This window comes from Netta rufina, assembly GCF_964035555.1.
Source record: "Netta rufina genome assembly, chromosome: 2".
NCBI classification, from domain to species: Eukaryota; Metazoa; Chordata; class Aves; order Anseriformes; family Anatidae; genus Netta; species Netta rufina.
This window is the reverse complement of record NC_140124.1, coordinates 78,527,460-78,550,562: the sequence shown is the minus strand read 5'-3', so window position 1 is coordinate 78,550,562 and position 23,103 is coordinate 78,527,460.

Here is a 23,103-nt window from a genome sequence, read left to right as displayed (position 1 = left end):
TATCACATGTACTTTCGTACTTAGAAAATAAGAATATCACACAGATCATACAAGAGATGTGAACAGCTGCCTGTTCTTCATGGAGAGTAACAGCTTTTTATTAGCTGCACATGAATTCTCAAAGCAAACTAGTTTCTTCCAGTTTCTCCAAGGACAAAGAAAACCCTGTTGCAGCAGTTGCCCAAGTACTTGTGTAGCGAAATGGAAAACTTAAGCTTGCCATGCTCATGTGGATGTAAAGATCAGTACTATTGGCTTGCTCACTTCACCACTGAATGAGAAAGTGAAGAGGAATCTATTGTACATTCTCAAAAAATCAATTTCAACTGCTAAATTGGCCAGATTAAAACCAATCTCCTTCCTATTCCCTTCAGTAAGTGTAATTTCTGTAAAAAATGTCAGCTTTCAAAATTCAGCAATTTTGCTTATCTAAAACACCCTCTTTTTATTACAGAGTATATTTTTCTCCCCAGTTTTTTTCAGCTTACAAAGAAATGACTGTTTTCTAAGGTCAGACATGAAAAACGAAGTATTTATTTTTAGGAAGGGATGAATAATGAAGTTTCAGTCAAGCAAGTTCGTATTTTTGAAAAGTTGCAAGTAATTGAAAACCAGAGGTTAGGTCATTCAGAGCTAATCACTGTTGTTTTGTTTTTTTTTTTTTTTTTTTGCAGGTCTTGCTTAAAAGAACATCTGTATTTCCTTATCAAGAGTTTCTGTATTTATATACTCTTCCTAGAACTGTCCAGAGCCATCCACATATTTTACAAGACAATATTTTCCTTTCCCTTCTCAGGCTTTCTGATTTGCATGATTACAGGCCTAAAGACAACTTCCCTCTTTCTGAAGCAGATTAATCCATTTGCAAATAGGTTACGACCTCAGTGTGAGGTCATGCAAGATGGCTTGTTGTGGAGATGTTGTAAGTCCAACAGGATACATCATGCCACATGCACCCCAGTGCAGGGAAGGCTATACTGTTTCCGCTCTGCATTGCTTTTAAATTACTCAGGATAAACCAGTTACTTCCTCAATCTTCTATTATTCCAGTCTCTAGGAAGTTTACTATAAAAACTGTATGTTTTTTTAAAGGAAACAGCCTATACATATAAGTAATTCTCATGAACCACTCCATTGTGGTAGATAATGAGATCTCACATTTCATTTAACTGATCATGGAATCAGGGATTTAAGTGCCCTTGTCAGAGCACACAATGAAGCTTAGTGAAAAGAGGTGCAGTTTTATTTGTAAAAACATAAATCAGAATATTTTTCCTTAAAAAACAAGCTGCCACAAACACATGACAACATGCCAGGCAAGATGGTTCCTTTTCTTGCACCTTAGTTTGCACTCATCTTCAGTAAAAAGTTAATGGAATGTGATTGCCAGATAGATACAATGGCATTTTCCTTCCTATGCAGTAAGAATTAAAATAAGATGAGGGCGAATACTGGAATTTACAGAAACATTACAAAGGGGTTCTAGTGCTCTGCCTCTTGCCCACCCCCTTGATACCAAATGCAGAGCCCAGGAAGCATTTTCAAATTAATCTCCTATTTTCCAAGTTGTTTTGTAAGGGCAGTTACGAGTCATTCAGCAGATGAAGGATATGTACAGATTTGGTGTTCTGCTCTCAAGTAACATATCCGTTAATAGCCCTAATCTAATGAAGACATAGATGAGAACTTATGAATTGGATACCTTGAGGAGCTTTTCATGGTCCAGTTTGGGAATATTTACTTGTCCTAAGAAGCCACTAGTCCAAGTAGCACTGTTCACAACATGGTAACAATGTTTGACTTAACTTGAATTCCTTACTTTAATTATATTTTGTAGAGAGCAGGACACCCACAGTTAATTACCTACACAAGTGTATACTTTCTCAAAGTATACACTTCAGGCTACAGCCTTCAGAGGAACTAACAATGTTTTACAGCATGGAGAACTGGACCTTCATCAATGCTAGGAGTACAGTCCACTGTGCACTCTCAAGATATCTAAATAAATCAAAATAATTTTTCTATGGAACAAGACTTACTTCTTGCTGAATTTCAGCTTTTAGTCCCAGCAAAAGAACTGTTCATTAAAGTAAAGGAGGGAGTAATTTAGCACAATAAGAAATGTATGTAATTTTCTCCTTTTATTCAGAAACATTTTAATTGCATTTAAACTAACAAATAAAGCAAATGTCTTTGGGCAGAGAAAGAGAAAAAGAGTATTATTGAAAGTGATGGGCATTTTCAGCTTGCAAAATCTAAGATTCTAGACAGGAGGGAACACATAAACCATGCACTTAAAATTGAAATCATTATACAACCCCATCTACAGCACTTGTATCCAGCATGCTCTTGACAAATGTAATGTTTCAGTATGAGTATGCAGAGCTGCATGGCACATTATGTGTCATTGTCTTTATTTATTTACTTTCCACCCTGTTCAGTCCCTCATTTAGATTTACTTTTTGTTTGAAAAGAAACATTTACTAGTTAAAGGACTTAGTACGGACAGGATCCCCTGCATTAAAATGTCTGTATATTCAGTCACCAAAGGAAAACATCCCTTTAGCCATGGCCAAGACTTTGTCACATTAGTTGGAAGATGAGTCCAAAATGAGACCAATATGTCCTCCAAAATGTGTTATAAAGCCTACTGAAACTGGAGAAATGTACCAGGCAGGGAGAGGTAGAACTACTCTCTAAAGTATAGACGCTTTGTTTGTTATTCTCTCTAATGATACCATTGTTAAATTGATTGGATAATTAAAAACTCAAACAACTGGAAAAGCAATTTCATATATATTATATTATATTTATTTATTTATTTATTTTTCAGCAGATTGCTGGTCTTCAGCTTGAAAGCACTGGCTAGGGATGGGAGGCCAAAGGAAGGCTCCCTTCCAAACTGCATGTAAGTAGTTTATGTTTGTAGGCACTCAGTGTTACCTCTTGGCTCAGGAAGAAATTTTCAGATAATAGTATTTTTAAATCAAAGAGATGAAAACGTGTGTTCTATTTTTACAAATAAATAAATAAATAAATAAATAAAATCCAGCATTTAGTGTCTATATAGACACTAGCCTATTAGCAGTACTTTTTCTCTACTATCTGGGAAGTTAGTCCCTAATGGCCGTAAATGCTTGTAGTAATCTCTCTAATTAATATTAGAGAAATCTCTATCCACAGTTATTTTTATGTATGGGATAAATAGTCAAGGTGAATTTTGTAGTAAAGACAAAGGAAAAGATATACATGTACATACACCCACACAATTGCTATAGTCATTTAAAAAAATATACAAAAACTCTGAGCTGATACACCTGTTCCAAACAAAAGAAGCATTATGCTTGTTATGGTTTCTTTTTCTTTCAAATGAACATCATGGAAAAGTCACATATATATATCAACGAGATGCAATCCCATAAGGAGAAAGACACTATTAAACGAGACAAATTCAGCTACTGACACTGAGAATATCAAAGTATTTAAATGACAGCAGAGCTGGTGTTAAAATAGCTGAGACACAAGAGTTTAAGAGATGACCTTCTCTTGAAAGGTGACATGATTTGCCAATTATCCATCAAGCTCTGCGTAGCTATTTGATGCATTTATCACATATAAAACCATTCATTTTAATATAGTGGAGAACAAGGCTTTATTCATTGTGAGCTAGCCTCATTATCCCATAGTGCATTATTACAGAGACAGCAAAGCCACCTTTTAATGCTTCACCTCTAGCAGCCTTTGAGTGAAAGATGCTCACCTGTCCTAGCTCTCTAACACCTTCATAAAAAAGGATGCCCGTTTATAGCAGAAGAGTAACTGCATACCAAAATGAACATATGATTGCTAAGTATGACAATTACAACCTTCCCAATTACATTTCTACTTCTGGACACACCATACATCCTTAGCATAGTGGTAAGGGTCATTTATTTCTGTCTGCAGACTACTTTAATTTTTCTTTCCCTATAATGAATAGCCATTGTGCAATGTTGTAAATGCATTGTAAACGTGACTGTAAGAGGCTGGTGTACAAACCACAATGGACCGCCATCATGGAGAGACCAATCTGCGCTATGTAGTTGGAGCAAAAAGTAGAAATCAGTCTTCAGGTAGGACAGACAGTAACTACTTGTAGGAAGAGGACATGAGTTTTATTTCCTCTAAAATTGTGAGTATGCTTAGAGCACATAAGACACATGTTTGCTTTTTAAATTTCTCTAAAGAATCATTATTTATATATGACTGATAAAGAAAAAAGAGATAACTCAGACTCACAGGACTTCTGAATATTGGCTAGATAACCACCGGTTTATGCAAATTCAATCTAACTATAATCAATACAAACACTGAATGTCTGAAGGTGGTGAAGATGACTGGAGGGAGGAGGATTTATATTGAAACAAGAGAGGATATAAGAAGCATTATTAAGATATGAGAAGGAGGCCAGATGTCAGGAAAACACAGAGGATCTCAGGAGCTTAGAAAGAGAACAAGAGAGAGTACATGGAGGTAAAATAGGATTATGCTGGAAACCAAATTAGCAGCTGTAGTCCCACCCCACTATACTCATGACTACAGAGATACATTCTGTGATTACAGATGATCAGTACCCAAGGAACTCATTTCTCTACAGAAAAGTAATAACCGAATCAATGAGAAGAAAGAACAAAAATCTTAATGAAGTGATTGAACAATAACAAAACCAAAATGAAACTCGGTTTGCATAACTGTTACATTGACTTCGTTGTCTGTTACCAGAAAAAAATAAAGTAGTCCAAGGACAAATAAGATGGAAAAAGAGAATGTACAAAGGGCCTCAAATACAAAGTAGATGTCTAGGAGAAGAAGAAATATTGCAAAAATGCAGAAAAAGGCATATCTCATACTGTAAATTTAAAGCAGTGATAAAGAAAGTGGTGAAGGGAAAACTGAATGCCAGTAAACTACTGCATTATAGTGTAAAAATGCCAGGTTTCAAGGACTTGAGGAGTTAACAAGCATCTCCTTTATCCTGAATGAACCAGTTTTCCCCATTCACTTTCAAATTGTTAATGCATGGAGAAAATCCAGCAACAACTCTTCTAAAACAAAATTGCAAGTTTGCAGGACTGGAAGGCTACGTGATTTTCAAGGCTGACATACTCATAAAAGCATATCTTGCTTTTGAACTGTACCAGGTTCATCAGGAGCTCACAAGAGAAAAAGATATGATGGATAGCAATTATATGAGAAGGATCCAGGCCACCTTCCTTTATCAACCACAGCTGTGAACAAGCCACCTATGATGATGTGTGAAAATACTTAATAGGCTTACAAGCACCTTTCAGAACTTCTGGAAACTCTGCAAGCCTCTCTGTCAGGCTTCTTGGAAGCTGGGAAGCAATCTACATTGTCCCTGTCTTTGCTCCTCTGGCTGTGCATCTGCAAGATGCTCCTCTTGCCAGACCTTATAAGGCCTTTGAAACAAACTCATTATAAATTGCATTTAAAGAAAATTTCTTATATTCTAAACCTTTCCATAGTATATCCTGCTGATTTAATGTTGGTACCTCCATATTTGTTTATATTTTCACCTTCTTACATCTGATGTGTTGACAACACTGCTAATAAACAGTGGCTCAGAATTCTGGCACTGTTGTTTGAGGTGTTTAGCTTGGGTCCAAACTAAGTTTCCATCAGAATTTGGAAGTATCTGCTTAAGAAATTTTATTTCATATCCATCTTTGTTTGCTGATTTTATCACTTTTGAAAGAGCAGACAAACTACGTGTAAGGTGGTCTATTGATGCTTGTTCTCTGGACTTCATTGTTACTCATGGTCCTAGTAGGCAAGTTCAGGGGCTTGAGGAAAATGCCTTTTTTTTTTCTTTTCCACTTGACAACATTTTCTTACTGAAAATGAAAATTTAAAAATAATATTTTTTATATAGAGAAAAAAATCACATAGGAATTTCTGAATTGCAGCCTAAAATATGAAAGCCTGCCAAAAATGGAATACTTAACAAGAGTAAAGGGGAGTAAGAGGAAGAGGTGAGAATAATAATGAGTAATTTTAAAAAGAAATGGAGAGTCCCTCTCTTTTCTCCTCACAGAACAGTAGTTATGACTACTGAAGACAATAAAAAGCTTCAGTTCAGATAAAAATCCCCAAACACTGAATGCTTTACACACAGAGAGGATGAGAAATGACTGCTGCCTCCAGCACTTGTGCTCTAAGAGGACAGGACAAAGGACAGAAGATGAAATGGAGGTACAGAGGGCTTCATCTTGAAAGATGCTGTATTATTTAGGTGCTGAATCAACAAAGCTCTTAAATATGCAAACTGTTCTTTGAAGACATAGTTCTACATAACTATTTCAAGACAAGTACGTGCTTAAGTGTGTTGGTGGACCACAGCCAGGTTGCTTGGCAGTTGACAGGACTGAGCCCAGAAGATGTCTCCCCTGTGATTGTGTAGAAGGCAGATAAAGGAATAATTACAGCCCATTGATCCCATTGACATAGAATCACAGAATTAGTAAGGATTGGAAAAGACCTCTAAGATCATCTAGTCTAACCATCCACCTACCACCCTTAACCTATGTCCCTAAGCACCATGTCCAGCCTTTCCTTAAACATCTCCAGGGACCATGACTCCACCATTTCCCTTGGGCAATCTGTTCTAGTATGTCTGCTACAGTCTCTTATCAGAGCCACCCACAGGCACATGCAGAGTGTCAGGCCCACATACATTTTCAGAGCTGTTCCTTTTTATAAATTCTAAAAAAGGAAAAGAATTATGGAATTTCATTATGAAGTATGGAAAACTTCACCTTCCAGCAATATTTCTATGCGGCGCATGCTGTAAAGCTGAGAAAAATAACCCAAATATATATAATTTCCCCAAGAGAAGTTTGAACACTTGAAAACACTAAATTGTCAGGTTACACCATCCAATCTTACAAACATAGTTGTGCGGGGCAACAGGAAAGATGGCAGAGAGCCAAGCTGCCCAGTGGGTGGCATAAATTAGCAAAGTAACATTTCAAAGAGACATAAATATAGAAAACATTCCACAGTTTTCTTACTTAACTCAAAACTGTCACAAATACTGTTGTATACTAGCGTGTTTTTTTAGCTGTACCAGCTGAGCAGTTTGAAGAATTGAAGTTACATCAGGATGCTGAATATATCTGAAGAAAACAGAATGCACGCTACCCAAGACACAAAAGAGTCAGTGTATATCTCCGGTGAGCAGAGGTTTCCTTAACAAAGGCACAAACTGCACGGAACACAGCACCCTTACAAAACCTGCCCTGCAACACGCTTATCCCATCGCTGGGGTGCACACACACAGATGAGGGTGTGGGGGAAATTAGTTACTTGCAAGTGAGCCCACTATCACAGAGAAGAGCCAGACTTTTTCATCGACAGAGGGTGTTGCTCGGCAATCACTATCAGCTGGGGATGCAACTTGCTCTGTGAAATTAGCTTTTCCGCAGGCTGATTAGAAATGGTTTTCTTAAATAAATTCCAAGATTGGCCAAAAATAAAATTAATTCTGTGTTGCTCAGCTACTCTGAACCGTATATATTTTCTCATCAGTTATTTGGTCCTTTGAAACTGTGTCACAAGTCCCTAAGTACAAGGTATCTGCATGCAATAACTGCTGTGAACCCACAGCAAGACTTTCACAGACAATATATCACACTTTCATAGGATCATTAAAGATGGAAGAGACCTCCAAGATCTTCTGGTCCAACCATCCCCCTACCACCAATGTCACCCACTAAACTATGTCCCTAAGCACCACGTCCAACCTTTCCTGAAACACTCCCAGGGACAGTGATGACACCACTTCCCTGGGCAACCCCTTCCAATGCCTAAAAATGTCTTTCTGAGAAGAAATTTCTCCTGATTTTTGACAGACATCTGTTTCTTCTATATCATAGCAACTAAAGGCTACCTTTAAAGAGGCTACCTATGTGTCACCCTGCTTGTTCTCTCCCAGGGTACCTGCAGCCAGAGATGTCTTCCAGGGGAGGGGAACTAGAAGAAGGGAATTGATTACTGTTAAAAGCTCTGAGCTCCAATGGGAGGTGACACCTCTGAAAGGATGGGCAGCAGCATTTTGCACCCTTGAAAGCCCTTCTCCACATAGAACTGGAATAGTTTGATATTCAACTTCTTCCATGGCTACCTGATGGACTTGGTACCTGTCCTAGCTTAGAGGATTTCAGAAGTGGTGCCAGCCACTTTCTTTTTGAATAGGAGATATTTAGAAAGAACTGTGTAAGGAGCTGAAGGACATACAGGGGTTTCTTGTTACTTGAGAGAATTATATGGAAAATTAAAAAAAAAAAAAGGCACAAAACCCAAAAATCTTAGCATTAAATTCACCTGAATACTATTGCTCATGAAATATCTTCTAGTCTTTATCTTTTTATTTTCTGTCTTCTGAATAATAACGATGCCACAGACCAGTAATAACAGACTCACAGGACTGAGATTCCTTCCTTTATAGTTTTCCCTTGGACATTATATGATCTGCATTGCTTCTAGTTTATAGGAGTTTGTAAGAAGCACGCTTCACCTCCCTGCACACTTCATGTTGGGACAGGAAAAGAAATGAATGAAACGCATTGTGAGACCCACTAGCACAGAGGAAGAGGTAAAATGAATAATATATATGTGTCCCTGAAGGAAAGCACACTGCTAAAAATAAAGATTAAAAAACGAGCAGTTTTCAAAACTCCTCAAACATACAAGGCTGCTTGTATGAAACACGAGAAGGAACACATCCCCAGGTTTTCTTACTTTAACTTTGTTTAACTTTACAACAATTTCTCTGCTAGTAGAAGCATACATTTCTAATAAAATAATTGCACTTAACATTTGCAATTTGCCTTTCACCCATGGCCCTAAAGCTGCTTCACTAGATGTAGTTCTCACAGTTGGTCATATTTAGATGAATTAGGTAGTTTAGTTAGGCCCAGCTCATGAAAGTAGAAAGAAAGGGGAGACAAACAACCCACCTTCCAAATACTTGTGTTGAGTCTTGACTTTGAATTCACTACTACCCATTCAGAAAGTGGTGCAGTTCAAATTCCTGGCACAAGCATTTTAACCAGAGGTGGAATAGAAAGTAAATAGTGATTTGTCTAGAGACATCAGTCCTGGGGAAATCCAAATTGAGTTTGTTATTTTGCTGCAGGTATTCCGGTATCTCAGGCAAGGTAGTCTCTGGGCTTATGACAGTCATAAGCCTGGTAGCATTATGAGTGTAATTACATTAAATATTATAAGTTCCTTAGGTACTTCTACAACTCACTGACAAGGACTCTAGACTCAATTAAAGGGACTTTAACTGTAGGAACCTTCTGATAATCCTCACTGATGACACGGTGACAAAGAAGTTAACATGCAAGGCTCTTGACCCTTGGTACTTTGCTCTCCATGAGGCAACTTTTCAATAATTACTTGCTCTACACTTCTAGCCCCCATTTAGTCATATGTATCAAAGGATCTATCACAGAGGAGTAAAACTATTCCATCTTACCAGGCTCACACTGACTGCTCACGCTGACACTGGTAACTACTCTTCCTCAGGACTACAGCCCTCAAGCTGCCATCCTTCTGTTGGTGTTACCTGTAGGCAGCACAGTCTAGTTTCAAGATCACCACTCTGCAATTGTAGCTTGCTGCCCTCCTCTTTCACCCTGTTCGTACAGTTGCCCATTCTGAAGCAGTGCACCTGCTCCACTATACGTACTTGGTCACTGAACAGCAGGAAGCCAAGAAGTCTTGGATAACTCTTTCCCTCTAGCAGGCAATGCTACTCTGACCACTGAAACTGTTTGAGCAGGGAAATGCCATGGTGACAATAGACAGTCTTCCCTTCATCATCCATTATTTTGGCCCAGTGAGGTTAAGATGAACATGAGTCCCAAAAAGACCTCTCCCAAATTTTCAACAGCTTCCAAGTATCTTAGAAAAAGCTCCAGAAACTGTTCTGAAACTCCTGAAGTAACACATACACATTAAAAAAAAAAAAAAAAAAAAAAAAACACAAAGAAAACCTCCACAGTACTTCTCTTCAATTACACACTACTATTGATTTTTTTTTTTGCTTTTTAATTATATCTGTCAATAGAAATGTCTAGGAAAAATATCCCAAGGAACATCACCAAAATGTAGATGAGATACATTTATGTTAGACCAATTTTACTTTCAAAAATAAGAAAAAATAAAGATCATATTTGTCCAACTGAATCTGACAATTTTTTGCAGTCCTTATATAAGTACTGAAGAAGGTGAGAGACAGGATCTTAACATCAGTCTCATCCACTAACACAAGAGATTTGGATTTTTATTGTCAATAACTATTACAAGGGCTGAGGAAAAAAAGGCAGAGTGGGAATTTTACTGTATAAATATATTCACAAGGCAAAAATCATATGGTAGTCTACTGCACAAGGCATTAGCTTACGCTGTATTTCATTGCCTAAACAGCAAGAAATTGAGATGAGACTTCCCATAGGATTAAAAGTATGTGTTGAATTTATCCATATTTAAGTTACCAACAAGGCAGATAAAAGTTTGCAATGCCATGGGACTATAAAGGAAAAGGAAAATCAGAGAAAGGTCATTGGAGGCCAGCAAGCGAGAGACTAAAGACAGCTTGCAGAACAAGAAGTTCATTTAAACACAGTAATTTGAAAACAGGCACAACAGGAGACGATCTATATTATCTTTTATTTGCTGAATCTTTTTGCTTTTACTACTGCCAATTCCACCCCTGCAGTTCAGACCTGGCAGCTAAATCTCGGTTGCTTTCCAGCAGCTTTCAGAAAACAGATAAGGAACCAAGCTAGCAAAGAAATAGGCTAAAGTACTCTCTCTTTCTCTCTCACTGTTCAAGTACAGTGAGTGAATCTTTCTTTACAGCATCATCTAGAGGCTTGGGAACTCTTGACAGCAGAAATCTTACACTGACCTAGAAACGTCTGAGTCTATGACTGCCATAAACTTCGTGTTAATAGTTTCCTAAGTTATTATATACTTTTCAGCAGTATTGTGTATATCTTGGCAAAATAATGAGACTTAGTCAGTTCATCCTTAGGACCGCAAAGGTGATAATGTCTTGATATGTGAGACTCCAGGGTGGTTTGGCTTCTGCAGAGAGAAAAAGGAGGAGAGACCTCTAGCTAGATGGCACAGTCTCTACAGAGGAAAAGCCATCATGTCTTACAAGAGAAAGTATACACAAAAGATTATTTAGAAAAAAAAAAAAAAAAAAAAGTATATAGACTACTTTGTTGCCATGCATTTGTTGTCAGACTTTTATTTTTCATAAATTTCTACTAAGCCCAAATGTTCACAACCTACTTTGAAATATTTTCCTCACATCCTTTTTAAAAGCAGCTGCAGCATTCTGTGTGGACTACAAAACCAATCTTTTTAAGCTATCGGTGCCTGCATTTGGATCCAGTTATTTTTGTACTTTGTTGACTCTGCTTTAGGGTCTTAAAAATAAATCATCAATTCATTCTACACATCTTTACACCTTAGAAAATAGTTGAAATGCTATAATGAGGAGACAGAATTGGAGAGCATGCACTGTTTTATATGTACTGTGTGATCACTGACTTCAATGTGAATGCTATGCATTGTCCTTGCTTTATACAAAACTAAACTTTGAGCTTGCATCCCGCTGCCTATCGTGGAACAGCACTGCAAAGCAAAACCTGACTTGGAGCTCTGGAGGCTGCCTGTTCCTTTCTCCCTCAGTGGTAAGTTAGTCTGTTACTAAAACTACTGAACTTTATGGTCCACCCAAGCCAAACTCCAAAATGAGATCCAACTTCAGTCCTCTCATCAGTGTTTCTTGGTGGTGACTTGCAGTTGAAGTTCTGTAACTACAGGAACCCCAGCCTCAGACTTCGGCTGGTGAATGGGCACGACCCCTGCTTGCTTCTTGTCCTTCATGAATCTCCTCGTATATCTGATACCTTCCTCACCAGTAACAACATGCCTATGGGTTTTTATTCAAATGTTACCCTCTCTTTTTGAGGTAGTTTTACTCCAACCATCAAAATAAAGTGTACAAACAGATTTTCAGCTCCTGTGACTGAAGAGACCCAGACCTCCATCCTTTGTTTCTACAACAAAGAAAAAGAAGGGTTTCTAGAGTACCTTTGCCATCACAACTTACTATTTCACCATCCTTGAGAAGGAAGCCTCAGAACCCATTCCCACACACATTTCTGTATGCATATTCATACTGAAACACAACCAGTTATCCAGCTTTACTATTGTTGGTAGCTACGTTTATATGGCCCATCCTGCAAACTCACTAATTATTTCAGTAAAACAGTGGGATAGGACTGATTCTGTGACCTACAGTTATGTGTGCCAGAGGAAACCTGGAACTGGAGATCAATCATTTCTCATGAAAAGTCTAATTCAGTGAGACATAAAATTACTCTGGAACATACAGCTCAAGCTGTTCTCTCAGACAGGAGAGGTTGGACAAGAAATATCTGCTATTTGGCACACTTAAAAAAAATAAATCCTAAAAGCCTCTCTACCTGCCCCAAAAGGTGCAAACAGTACATCTCTTTTAATCAAAGCATGAAAAAAATTCTTCATATTCCAGGTGTTAAATCATGAACTCATCAATAACAAAACTTTCAGCAGCTGTAATGAGAGTGAACTTTTTTTTTTCCCCAGCATTTCAGAAATAGGCATGCAATCAACTTCAAAACAAAAATAATTCAAAGACTAATTCTGAAAGCATATTGATACAAAACCACCAATGCAAACACCTACAGAAGTATGGAGGAATATTTCATTTGTGTAATTTTTAAAGACCACAACTCGATTTGAATTCAGGCTTTGATCTTAATTTAGAACAAACTTCAGGAAACAATGAAAAAATGACCTACTGTTATAGCTATAGAGACCTAAGATCTGAATGAGAATTAACATGCCCCAAATCTGTCTATTACTATAATAGTACAAATAAATTTGATTATGATATTAGTATCAGACCAGGGGAAAAATAATGTGAGACTGTACACGTATAACCAAAGCATTACAAAAATTAATTTCATTAAGCAATATTGAAATTTAAAAGATTGATTTCACTCACATCATTGGAATTTATTAACAGAACACTCAAAACATTTTATATATTTCTCATGACGGAAAGTGAAAACTAAAACAGTATCACTTGCAGAAGAAGGTTTCCAAAGCTCATACTGTAAATATCAACTAGGGTGATGTACATAAGTCAGTAACTTCATTTTGGCATAGAGAAGGAATAACTAAATACATCAGTAATAGGCACCTATTGAATCATTTCACATTTACTTGTGCTATGAATTTCTTAAGTAAATCAGCAAATTTTTACTGCATTGTGACAGCTATAAATCTTGGAAATGCATTTTGTGAATGGGTCAATGCATTAGCTGTGCAAGCTCAATTAGCTATGCTACCACCAAGCTGTGATAATCTACAATAAAAATAAAACAGCTCTAGCCCATTAGATTAAAAGTGACTATAAATATTAAGTGTTGTTGTAAATGGGTCCAACTTTTAGATATGTCATCCAATCTTTGAAGCCTCATTTAAGATTTAAGATTTAAAAGACATTGGGTTATTTTTGTGTTACAGAGTACTAAAATGTCATGAGAAAGCATTTGAAAATGAATTGAGGAGCACCTATTAGCAATAAAATACAGTTTTGTTCAAACTCTATTTGCATTTTGTTTTTTTAAATTTTTCGTTGTATTTCTAAAAAAGTTATTTGCTTTGAAAAACATAATCAGACTTGGACATTAATGATTATGATTTCAGTAACAAAATGTAGACTTTGAACGGGATGCTTATAAATCACATTTACAACCAAATAAATTGTAACAAGAGAATTTTGATTAATAAATAACCTTTTCAAATTCATGCTTCAAATCTGAACACAAAGCATTACTACGAAATAATACAAAATAAAAGATTTTTAAAAATTGTTTCCTTCCCCTGCTGCCTTCACGGAAACCTCTTATGGAAGCAGTGGTATTTCTTGAAAAAACAGAACCAGCTTTTCAATGTTCTGGATAGTCTCAAAGTAGAGGAATTCATTTATGCACATAGATACTCAATGATCTCTATACTCAATTTATCTGAACTCAATTTATCTGAACTTCTACGGTGTAATCCCATATACAAAATTGTAAATTACCATATCAGCAGTTAAACAAAAAACAGGAAAACCAGTTTGTTACACTTGCTGAAAATATTGAACAGAAAGGTCAGAGTGGTTATATATATATCCATCTGTAATTTAGAGGAGAGACTTGAAGAAACTTGAGTACCCTTTGCATGAAGCCTAGCTGTGTTTAAAGAGGTAAAGAAGTTTTCAGTATGTAGTGCTAGTAGTTACCTGTGGGCAGAGGTGCAAGACACCCATACAAATCTAAAATCGCTGCTTCGTGCTTCATGACTGTGCATGCAATGCAAGCCAGCATTGATCTGGCTATGATGTTATCAGAGAATCATTTTAGAAAACAAAATGACTCTTGCAGCCGTATATTTTCTGTACACTGACTAGCTCCCTTCCAATCCATTCATACAGGAGCTCTGTGCCTGCTTTGAAACTGCCTTTTGCCATTTTCACAGATCTGTAAGCATTGCATATCTACTTGTCTAAATCACTGAATTGTGCCCATCACTGAGGTAGCCAAACATATTCCCCTGTTATGGTCAGCTGTTTTGGGGCACTTGTAATTCTAATTCATCTATTTCATACAAACTGAGTTATATTTAGACAGATCTGCCTCAAAGCTTCAATACTTGCCTGCTCATACATGTACATTTAAGTCATGTTAGTGAGGAGAAGCTGACAAAGATTTTGTTACCCTTTTTGTTCTTCCCTCATTATTAATAGTGACAGTCAAAAACAAGTGGCAGAAGGCCAAATAATCAAATGGTATAGCAACAACAGTTCTGTTTTCCTGCAATTCACAAATTATTTCATTCTCTTCTGACATTGCAGTTGGGGTGCAAATCCAATACTATACCAGCTGCCTGGGTTACAGATATTCAGGTAGGTTTGATCTGATTGAGTAATGCCCCCTTTCCAAAAACTTCTTTTTCTAATCCTAAGAGTAGACAGACCACTGGAAAATTTGTTATTTTGTCTTCAAAGACCATGTCAATGTGCTTGACTGGAAAGAAATCATTCCTGTCTAAGCAATGCAGTCTTCTCAGTTTGAAAGATCTGAATGCTCATGTTTTGCATCCGTTAAAAAATGGAACGCATTTTTCTACCTACTTTATAAGATGATTGTCAACGTACTTCAAAAAAGACAAGTGGAAAAATATATTTCATGATGTTTTTAAATCATCTTCATATGGGTTTGCTGAGATTGACAGCTCTGCAGAAGAAAGAAAGATTCTTCATTTGAAATTAAATAGAATAACTTGAAATATCTGAAATTGTCAGGAGGCTTTTTGAAAAGATGCCCTTATGCACGTAACTGCAAGTCCATCTGTTGTTTTAATTTTTCTCTCTAATAATTCCCTGGAGTTTCACTTGGTTTGAATGTTAGAATAAATAGAAAGGAATCAAACCAAGCATTCTTTAAACAGAATTTATCCAAAAATACAGCTCTGTACATTAACTCTTGCCTGTGCCAGCTTCATTTCAAGTTTCACTGTTTTCATTAACATTTACTGAGCTCCTATTTAAAGCAAATGTATTCATTCCAACAGTTGCTCTGCCTTAAACAGAACTTTATACAGTTTAGAACTTAAAATAATTGAAGTATGCAGCTTAGCTAAAACATGCTAGCTGTATTAACTACATCATCTATTTGTACTTCTGGATGTTCTTCAACTGTCAAATGTTCACTAAACGTGTATTTTAAGTTTCCAAATAGTAAACAACAAGAACGATGTGTTACTAGTTCTGAAGAAAATAAAAAAAAAAATAAAGCAATTTGTTTACCTGATTTCAAATAATTCTTTTTATTTGGATAAACAAACAGTAACGTACTGCATATTAACAATTTTTCTAGCACTGATGCGTGATTCATCTTGCTGTGTACAAACTAGTGAAATGTGATAATTGATACATCTTTTTCAAAGTCTTAGAAAATACTAGCTAGCTCTACTTCAGTGCTATAAATGTGCAAAATGCAAGCCAATTCTGTCCTGATTTAAGAGAAAGAACTGTGGTCTCCAATTACATTTCAATAGCAATTAAATGCTAAGTATAAACTGATTATTTACATTATATAAACTGTTTATCTGCTACTACAAAAATCAGCCTACAGCATAAAAGTCTGAAGAGGCATTCTGTGAAATCCTCAAGTTTTTCCTCAAGCCTATATCCTACAATTTGTGTATATAAATTGGATGTTTCAGGCTCTAGCCAAATCCTGTTCCTTCAAATCGATAGAAATCCATTAGAACCAATTTGTTCATGATTATTATATGTGCAAATTTTATCTCAATTTGAGTATCATCTCACTCAGTTAATACTGACATTTGAAATGAATATAATGGAATTGCTCCCTAAAATTGTGTACTAAAACAAAACTGTGCTTTGTGTTTTTTTTTTTTTTTTTTTTTTTTTTTCCCTCATGTGTTAAGGTCAATTGTTTCTGTATCAGACTAGAAAAATCCTACAGGACCTGAGGAAGGTGACTGTTCTCACTTAAAAATCATATGGTATTTACTAAACACTTCCAGATCTGTCATAAAATCTTAAAATGGCTAAAAAATAATTTTAAAAATGTAGTAACTAAAGCCCCTTTTTATGTTTTTAAACCTTTTTCAAAACCCAGCCTAATTTCTTGAGGAGTCAGTCCAGATTTTACCTGCCCACTTCTACAAGCAATGTTGCTGACTTTAATTTGTTCCCATTGCTTTTATCCAGTGTCTAAATAAGTTACTGGTGATTCTCACGCTGCGTTGGGATTGGCCTCTCAGAGGCCTCTGCATGTGCCTGTTCTGTTTCACCTCAGCGGGGACACCAGAGAAAGCAGGGGACATTCACACAGAAAGTCAAAGCATTTAACAGATTCTCAGGAACCTGGTCTGTGATTGCCCTTTTCAGGGTCCAACTTCAGGGTCCAGCTGTAAACAGGCACAATTTTGGCATAAGCCGCAGATAAAAATATTAGAGGACAGAGAAAGGAAGAGACAAGAAGTAAGCCTCTGACTTGAGGTTCTATTAAACCTTTGTTCCCTAAGTCACACAATGATGAGATAATTATCAAGTTTATTATGTATACAGGGGAGGACAGAAGAAAACCTACCATGTGCTCAAGAGCATTTCTTATTTCCTCCTCTAGGTTATCCTTGCAGTTTCATGAACTCCATGAGCTCAGGTTGCCTTCCCGTCACTTCTGTGCAGGCCAACAGGTTCTCCAGTCTCCACCCGTGCTTGCTAAACAGCTCACCTGTCTGTCTTGCCCCACAATGCCCACAGCAGGCTAGCAAGTTCCACTACTAACTCCATTCAGTAGGTAAAAGCCAAGACAGGTCAGCTGGCACATGAAGGGTGCTGGCAGTGTCTTGCAAGACTAACCATAGAGGAGATGGACATGGCCCCGAGGACAATCGATTCTTTTGATTGTGCAGAAGTCTGCAAGACACATCCTAAGAAGTATTTTAGAATAAAATGCAAGCTGGCTAGAGATTATTATTTCTGCATTACCTGTTTTTCCAAAACTCATCCAGCAATGTCTATAGTCATGTTTGATTTTTGACTCCTTTCTACCAAAGCTTTTCTTATTCGATGCCATTATGACTAAAGCACATCATTTCATTGTTTTTGCAGTACATTGACAACCTAAGCACCTTATTCTTCCAAGGCATTACTCATAACTGCATTAGTTTTTCCATCTACTATCACCGTATTCCACTGGCTGTGCTTAAATCATCAGTTTATCAATGGTAACACCTCTTCCCCAGTCTCCATCACATAAAACTATTATCAAAAACGTGAATGGTGATGTATGTCAAAATGGTACACAGTCCAGGTTGGCATATGTACTCCAGTGGAGTAAGTTTTTCTGCTCTGAAAGGCACAGGCACTGTGGCCTCTGCCAAATGACATCAAAAACTGCATGCTGATGTTCTAAGACAAGATTTCTCCCCTTCCATCCCTACCATTTTTTTTTAATGGTTGTTACCTGAAGTAAGGTGCTATCTACCACTGGGTGCACAGAATCATGGAATGGCTGGAAGGGACATTAAAGATCATCAAACTCCAACCCCCAAGAACATGCATAACACATCCAGAAACACCAACAATCAGCTGCCTGAGAAAGATAGTAATGGTTCCCAAAAGACAAAAGGACAGTATTTGGGATTGTCACCAACATGGCTGCTTTAGGTTTCCAGAGAATGTAAAATAGGCTTTACTCCTTCCTGAGGCTAATGTAGATGTGGTAAAGCCAACAGGATATGAAATAACGAGGGAAGAATCATGCTTCTTCCATCATAAGGGGTCACTCATCAGCAGCCAGCGTGACGTTTCACAGAACTAGATCAACTCCTTGAGAAAGCAGGGACTGCTTCTGCCAGAGGGAAATCATCAGGGAATGCAACAGAGGAAGGCTGAGTTTAAGTTCTATTGTTTCCCTGTTTCCTTTTGAAGCTGCATGCTTATTTGGTGCCTCTTTTGGGCTGCTGTGACTACAGCCGTAGTCAAGTATGCAAAGTTCTTCAAAGACTTAAAACCAGCAGAGATCCTGTTAAAAACACATACATCTCCCCCTCTCGGGAAGGATATTTGGGAGTGTGCTACATTCTGTGCACCCCTAAGGCTACGAACACTCAGATTTTAATAGTGGCAACATATTAACTTTAAAAATCACAGAAGTGCCCTTGGCTGGAGGCAGCCCAGCCTAATCATTAGCACTCATTGCCTCAGGGAGGGCTCAGGACTCTAGTTTCCCAATATTTCTGTATTAAGCTTTTCAAAAAACATAAACCCTAAGCAAAAGCAAGACAAAATCTCTAAGTCGCTCAAATATTCTCCCAGAGATACAAAATCCCTGCAGCAAGAAATATCCTATAGTTGTTAGTTCTGCCTCTAGTAACAAGGAAAACACCCTCTGAATAAGCAGTAAGTGGCAGACAATTCTAGCAAAAGAGTCAAAAGCTTCCTATGCATAGGCACCACCAAGTAAAAATCTGCAGAAAGGTACACGGACATTAAACTCCACCTAATTCCCCCACGGAAACATTTCTCTCGTGTTTCATTGGTTTCATTCATGAGGAATGCTTTGCCAGATTTTCATGTTCTTTTGGGACAAATTCCAGGGCTCTCACTGTCAGCTGCTGTGCTGATGGGGACCCAGCGGACTAGGAAGTTATGCTGCATCATGCACAGAGAGTACGTAAAGGGAGTTTAAGACCAAGTAAACTTTGCAAATACCATCACTGGGTTTAAATTACATGCTTGGTGAATTCAGCTCTTTTTGTTAGATCTAATCTAAAGAGGATTTTTTTCCTCTCCTTCCTGAAGGATTCATTCGCCCCTGCTGCTTATTACTCATCAAAAGTCATCATTTTCTATCTGTGACATCCTGATAGGCTGTTGCCGTGGAAAGGATTATGAAGCTGAAAACAAGCAAGCTGATTTGCATTAAGAAGTGAGTTTCAAAGTGTGCAACTTTTGTTCACAGAGAGACTTAGGACACATTTGATCAGGCAAAGATAATGTCATAGGGGAGAAAGAAAAGAAGATTTATTTGAGAGCCCTTTTGCTTTTTTTACATAGTGTGATGATTGATATCACAGAGCAAATTGTAAAATCAAATTATTAAAATCACTCTTTTCAAATACCCCTTTCCTGGAGTTCTCCAGTTTATCTTTCCCTTTTAGAGAGCTCTGGAATAAAAAATTTCCCACTGGCCAAATCTTCAACTGGTGTGGCTCACCATAGCTCCATTAACTTCAGGGTAGCTATGTCATTGTATCAGCAAAGGATCTGAGCCTCTGCTTCAGAGCAGAAATCACTCAGCACAATAAGAAAAGGAACCTCTCTGTGCAGAAAAGATGATTTGAGGAAAATCAGTACTGAGTGTACTGACAACTGAGTGTATCTCAGTAGAGCTGAAAAATCTACAGCTTCATGGCATTTACAGCATGCCAGACATCAACTGTTAATTGACTGGAGCAGGAGGTAAAAGTCTGTTTACAATCAGACCTAACAACATTCATACACCTTGATTTAGAACGAAAGCATCCTCTTACCTCCCCAATCCCATTCAGGCAATAAACAGCACTCCAGATGTCAGGCTTAGCCATAGAAAATTCTGCCAGGGCAAGGAAGTGAACTATTTATCGCCAAGTAACACAGGAATTACATGGGATACACTGCTGCTTTCCTTTCTGTGCTTTTCTTTGGCAAGGAAAGAAAGCCTCGTTACCCTCTGGAGCCTGCAAGAACAGCTGGATTTCCGTTCTTTGATACACCACAGTTTTTTCTTCCAGATACTGAGTATACAATTCAGGTCCAGAACACCCAGAGGTGCCTCCAGAAGTCACAGGGACAATCCTTTGAAGTTAACACCTTTCATCTACAGGACAGAGCTGGATAACTGCTGTGGTATTAAAAGGGGTGTCCATATAGACCTGAGGCTGTACCCTGCTATAAATTTGATTGATTGCAGCTTACACCATGGTGAATGTTGGTCTCCAGCGGCACAGGCTGCTGTCATAGATAGATCTGCCACCTGGGCAAATATCACCTCCCATTTAGTTCAGGAAAGTGCAGGTAGTTCTCTTAACCTGCTCTTTCTTTTTTTCTTTTTTCTTCTTTTTTTCTTCTTTTTTCTTCTTTTTTCTTCTTTTTTCTTTTTTTTTCCCTTTATTTTTTCTCTCTTTTTTTTTTCTTTTTCTTTTTTTTTTCTGGCAGCTGCCACTCTGAGGCTTCAGTAGAAGTCTGAAGGGTTTTTAAATTTAGCCTTAGATTTTATTGCGACTTTAGCTCCTGCAGCAGCACAGTAATCAACTCTACCACTTATTTATTCATTTACAGAACACTAAAAAGTGATGAATTTTAAAACTCAGTGGCTTAATTATTTTTTCTCCTGCTTTTTCCTACTTTCTTTCATTATCTTTGTTCATTAAAACTAATATTCCTTGATGATAATATTAAAGCATGACACAACATTAATTTTACAGCAGTTTCCCTATGAATATAATAAATTAGCTCATAATAGACCCAGAACATTTTCATTTTAAATAGCATATTACAACACATCTTACTGAATTCATCATTATATTACTGTTAATCAGTTAACAAAGTAGTGTTGAATTTGCTTGTTGAACTTAAATAATAACCTTTAACTATAATGTTAACCTTATCTTAGGACGTCCTATAACTCTGAATTTGTTCCAACATTTTGGGGAATCCTCATAGAATGTTTGCACTGCCAGGTCAGCGGCTATATTTCTTCAGGACGTGTTAATCTATGCTATGAAGTATGAAGGAGACGGGCAACATAGCCCAGGAATTTTAGAGATGTTTTAATAAACTGAATATTTGGTGTATTAATTAAATACTGGAATTAAGTATTCTGGGCTCTAGATTCTACCATTGAATTCAAAGGCACAGTCAAGCAAATCAAATGAACATTACAGAACATTACACCCAAGGGCAATGGGATTGAAACTCAAGAGATGAAAAACCCCATGACTCTCCGCTTTAGTTACTACAAAGTACATATCTAACAACTGTTCCTCACTGCCTGTGAGACCCACACTGACCCCTCAGTTCTGCCAAGTCCTATCCCCACTCTGAGCTAGAAAGAGGAGCATCACCCACCTTTAGTGTATTGTGTGGCAGGGTGTCTCACAGCTGCAGGTCATGATGTCTCCACTGGCATATGTGAGCTGCACTAGAAAAGAAGCATCTTAAGAAGTCCAGAATCAGCGACCATTTTTCACCTGCTTTGCTCTTTTCCAGAGGAACACAGTGTTCAGTGTGGTCACCTGACAGTAATACTTCTTTCAAAGGACAGACTGGTTTTGAAGCCATTAATAAAGAAAATAGCCTGTTCCCATCAGTGAGGATTTGCAGTAAGGTAAAATACATAGACAGCACTAAGTAAATGGTTTTTAATATAATAAATATTTTATCCTCTCTGCAAGCCTCTCCTAGTTCTGCAAAATAACCATATTGCAATATGACACAATGAAAAGGAAAAAATCCCTCCAAGATGAAATGAGGTAGTAAAGGGAAACAGGGTAGGAAAAGAAATAAAGCCTTTAGTGGTATCCTTCTCCATCTTTCCTACAAATTTCTGCTACAAATATTACAAGAACAGCAGACTAAGATCTAAAATAAAAATACAAGTGCTTAATGATTCTATCTATCTTGACAAAGCAAAGAAATTCAGCCTCCACTATTCAAGGGCTTAACTCATCCACCACCTGCAACAGCAATGCTGCTATTGCATGTTCCACCCCTAGAAGTGGGTATATAATAAAATATTACCCCTATAATAAAAGCCCAATCTCTTCCTACAAGTGTAGGTGCAAGTATGGATTAGTTTTGCTGGTTTTTAGACTCTCATCTCCGTAAAACATTGGAATACATAAATGCAAGTTAAAAGTTGGACTACTTCCTGAATATCTTTCGCTATACTTTATTTACAAGTGTTTTGACACCATTTTGTCTGTTTAGTCCCTGCAACAAGTTGGGAATATTTGCCTGAATATTATAATTTAGCTACATTTACAGGTTTCCAAAAGGAATTTGGTGCTATTTTTTTCTTTAGTCCTTGCATCAAGTGTTAAGATTATCAGTGTTTCTACTATGCTGCAAAGTTATTCTTCTACAGCTTGCACCAGTACTATATGTCTCTATCTGTGCAGTTAAGTTCTAGACTACACCCACTTCTCACCTCCTTGATTTAGACTGGCACAGATGCAAAAGTTGCAAACCATTTTGGTTTTCTGCTGGCTGGTGTTGGCCACAATATGTGTATGTACGAAAATATGTAGAAACAATATTTTAAAAAATGGATCAACTGAAACGTTTAAAAATCCTTTCTTCCCATCCTTTAAAACTCAGATCAGTTTTCCAATGAGAAATCA